Source organism: Aedes albopictus, chromosome 2 (genome assembly GCF_035046485.1).
Source record: "Aedes albopictus strain Foshan chromosome 2, AalbF5, whole genome shotgun sequence".
Lineage (NCBI taxonomy): Eukaryota > Metazoa > Arthropoda > Insecta > Diptera > Culicidae > Aedes > Aedes albopictus.
In genome coordinates this window covers 389,466,515-389,471,250 of record NC_085137.1, presented here as the reverse complement: position 1 = coordinate 389,471,250, position 4,736 = coordinate 389,466,515, and positions in this window count along the sequence as shown.

The following is a 4,736-nucleotide window of genomic DNA, read 5'->3' as shown; positions in this document are numbered from 1 at the left end:
ACTTAACATATGGGTTCCTTGGGAAAGTTTGTTCGATAAATTGTCGGAAAGCCGTAGAGCACATAAAAATTTTTCACGGGAATGGTCTATTGGGAATTGAATTTTTATTCGTAGGAACTTGAAGGTGTTATGTTGATGCTTACTGAGTCACACACTATAGACCATTCCCGTCAAAAAATTTTATGTTCTCTACGGCTTTCTGACAATTTATTGAGTAAACTTTCCCAAAGAACCCATATGTTTTGAAGCCTCCAACTATTGAAAAACAGCAAAAACAGTGCGAAGCTCCATTTTACACCGCTTTCCCTTTTTAATTTAGATATGGTGAAAGTGCGGTTTATCCCGTCCGCCCCCCTTTGACATTTTGCATTTGAGGTGAGTTTTCCATCAGCTGATGACTGTCATTAGTGTCAACTTTGTTTTGTTTGGGTACAAGCGATTCCGGCGATTACGTGAAGCGGCAAAAGTTTTTACAGGACGTTGGATTCCACCGGTACACGGTCCAGTACCGCGAACGGAATAAGAATATCCGTCGGCAAGAGGAGCAAGCCAAGGCATCGATCAGACAGCGGTAATTGTAGGAGGAATGTGAATTGACGCAACGGCTGCACGACTTCATCCGTCGGCAGACCAACGAGGAAAATCTTTGCCAATAGTTGCGGGAATGCAGCGAGAATTTGAATCAAACTGAGAGCCTAGGTACCTACGTGGACAAAATTTTCGCACAGACGGCAGATCCTGAAATCCAAGCAACAGCAACGACATGCATCTAACAGTAAGGGAGGCAGAAATGCAATCTGTGGACGGGATGTTGGGTCAGATGAAGACATAATATTAACAAATACATCATATGCGCGGAGCTCCGTCGGGAGTAACAAAATCTTGTCGAGATCAGACGACGGATTCAATAGGAACGATTTGTCGAGATTCATCGAAAGTCAGAACTCCATAAGCAAACATGGAATAATGTGTAATTATTCGGGTTTAGTTCTGATAGCGAAACCCTCATTCTAATCAGTGTTTGCATCCGTTTTTCAGGAATGACCTGCGCTGACAACACCGGTCGCAAACGGAGGTACTTAGTACGGCAGCAGCAGCAGCAGTAATCACATGCATTTTTCGCCCAGCTCCGGAGGATGTTTTTTGTAGATTTACGTCGGCTGAAACAACCGAGCCAGTATTTGGAGCACGTGCAAGATATGCTCGCACATCGGCGCATGTTTCCAATTCAGCGACGAATACATTGCCTTTCCTGGCAGAAGCTGCAGCTCAACCAAGTTGAATTGAAAGCATTCAGTCAGATCAACAGGTTTCAAAAAGCCCCCCCCCCCCCCCCCCCCATGAGGAAGAGAACAAAACTGCCAAAAATACGTAAGTTCCCCTACTTGGGATTACTAACAGTGCTGGGTATTTGCTTGGCCCTGAACAATATCAATTCAGTAGCTGTTTTAATACGAATGACGATATTTGAATACGTCATGAATATCGGCACAATTTTTAATAAAACTGATGATTTGATACATATGTTTAGTATTTTCAAATATTAGATTCACAAGTTCGCACTTTACTTACACCATGGGTGTATAGGTTCATTTCCTATTTGTTTTACAAATCCCAGAACCAACCTACTAATATTGTGATCATGCACTAATTTCAAGTGAACGAAAGACATATTGAAGCCCCTAGTACAGGCCTGGGGTGGCGGGACAAATTTAGTAACTTGGTCACTATCGGATCAACTACGTATGCATAATGTAGGGGTAGGCGGGGTAAAACAGGGACCTTGTATTTTCACTGTAAATTTCCAAATTTTCAAAACAATGTTTGAGTGTAGCTTAATTATCTCAAATCCAATGAATTGATGACAAAATATTAGTTAAAAAGCCGTTTGCCTTGAAAAATTAATCAAAATGCATGAAGTGGTCATGAACTGGGGAAATGTTAGAAGAATCAGCTGTCTTAAACTAAGGTTTTGGGAATCAAAATAACAACGTAGTGGGTATCTATATTTTTCCTAGATATTTCCTTCGATATTTCGAATGTTTGTATGATAATTTTGTTGAAAAAATATACCGTAAAATGGGATGTTAAGGGACGGAAAAAAACTTCGTCGTCATTAATTCATGAGTTCTACTTCCTAAAACTTTCAGGAAAAGCAGTCCGATCATTGTCTTGCTGCCTGCTACGCATATAGATTACAAAAATTGAAGATTTTTTGGTGAAATTGGAGATATTTTACAAAATGTGCGAATTTTTGGAAAATATGATAACACCCCATTATAAGGAATTTAAGGAAATAAATGTAAAAGTTCTTATATTTCAAAGAAAGATAAAAATTGATTAATTGTAAACAGTAACTGTAATATTTCTTGAACATCACCGGAAAAGATTATCATAGTCCTGAAGGTGCAGGGAATGTTTTATTGTCATCTACCTTGATATATGATTTTTTTTTTGTTAAGGGAACGTTCAAAAATTACGTCCAACATTTGGGGGAGGGGGGGGGGTCCAGAAAAGTGTTACAGTCCGTGTATTAGGTATAGGAAAATAGCGTGACAGAGGGGGGAGGGGGGTCTATAAATCCCAAAAAATGATGGACGTAATATTTGAATCTTCCCTAAAGCCTCGAAATATGAAAAAAATACCGTTAATTGTACCTGAGTGGCTTCAATTTTTGACAAACACATTATTCACAGTTACTATTTAGAGTAACCAAATTGAATAGTTCAGACTGACCAACAGGTTGTATACTAAGGATGTGTACTTACAGTTTTTTATTCACTTAAAAACTCATTTATATTGAAATGCTTTATATGCAAGCATCATTAGATGGCCCAGGATGTGAACTGTGTATTCAATGCTGATATTTCTACTCTGGAGCATCGTTGATAGGTCGCATTTTAGATTCTGAGATATTTTAGCAGCCATGAGTCATCTTCATAAATATTTTATTTTGCAAGAGTTAGTGGCAGTCTGGTTTACATAATATATGGAACAAGTGAACATATTCCACATTTTCAAAAAGCTGTCATGTTTTAGCGCTAATCATTAATCATATTTAAATAAGAAAATAGACGAAAAATCTATTTTTAAGAATACGACTTCGTTAAAACATAACAAAACACCTAAAGAACACAAACTTCTGTGAAGAGTGGACTACTGCGGCATTGAGTAATTAATATTTGGTCAATTTTCTAACTGTACAAACTTAAAATAAAGTACCGTATTCAGCTGTTCTATTTTCGGTAAAAGTTCAGATTACTGAATGTTCAGCAACATATTACCGAAGTTCGTCGAAAAATTACCGAACGTTCGGTAAACTCTACTGAATCATCGGTAATGTTTACCGAACGTTTGGTAAAAAATAGCCGAACTTCGATAAACTGTGCTGAACTTCGGTAATCCGAACTTGTACCGAAAATAGAACAGTCGAACAAGTGACTCTGAAATAAGTGTGTATGTATCAATCTAACACTTGTTTCTAAAGATTTAAATTGTATCAGTTGAATTTACCATCCATCATAGCAACTGTTGAGATGTCTATGACCCAAAATGAGATCCGTAATACGTCATTCAGAATAGTAAATGTTATAGAATGAATCAATCGCCTCAAAACTTCGAGATACAAATAAAATAGTTATATGAGAAATTTAGGGGGTTGTGGGGCAAGATGGCCATATGGGGCAAGATGGCCACCTTGTCTTTCAAGCATTAATTCGCAACACAAAAATATTTTCTGCATGGGTTGTGTTTTTAAACAATGCTTTATGTTTATAATGTGCGAAAAAGTTACTATCAGTTTGAAAAATCTGCTATAAAATAGTGTTTGAAGTTTGAGTGTTTGCATTTGTAGTGCAAAATAAAATCCTTTTTTGTGTTAATAAGATAGAAAAGACATGAAACAAAGGGGATGAGTGTTAAATAGCCATATTCTAATGAAAGTATATGCTCCCAAGGCGCCTAAACTTAGGGTGGCCATCTTGCCCCACAACCCCCTAATCCCCTAACACCCCACCAGTTTATGAAACTAGACTTTTTTCACAAAAATTGTAGGTGTTCAAAAACCAATTTATTTACATAAAATATTTTACCCTAGTTTTGTTTCAAATGAGTTTACGATTACTCACATATGTTTCTAAATAATATTTCTGACCTCACAAATGAATGTTTCATTGTTAGCGAAATTGAGAAAAAGCAATACCGTTCTATTTTTGATGTCTAGTGTCCAGTTAAAAACGTATTTTCATGAGTGGTAATCCTTATAGTATGCCTTTATTTTCAACAGACATTTTAAGCGAATTTGGAATTAGTAAATAAATTTTTATACGGTTTGATGATTTTTCAAAGTAGTGTGTGAAGATGAATCCCTTAACGCTTAACACCCCATGAATTCTTAACATCCCATTTTACGGTACACTTAAGAAAATCGATAGTAGGGTGGGGCAAAATAAGCAACTACTGATGAAAACATAATAAAAATGATAAACAACACGAATCTCAATTTTGGTTTTCTCGGTTTTGATGCATAAGGTTTTGTCATTAATTTTCAATTTATTAGCTTGAAAAATTCCATAACAGTAGACTCCATAGTTCCCTACAAATTAAACCCCGTAATCCCCTCAAATTCTCATTGGTTGTTGCAGGTATGTTTCATCATTGACTAGAATAGTTAATTAGCATTTGATTGTATACAAAACAGGGAGTGATCATCGTGCCCCTCAACCCAGGGGTACAAG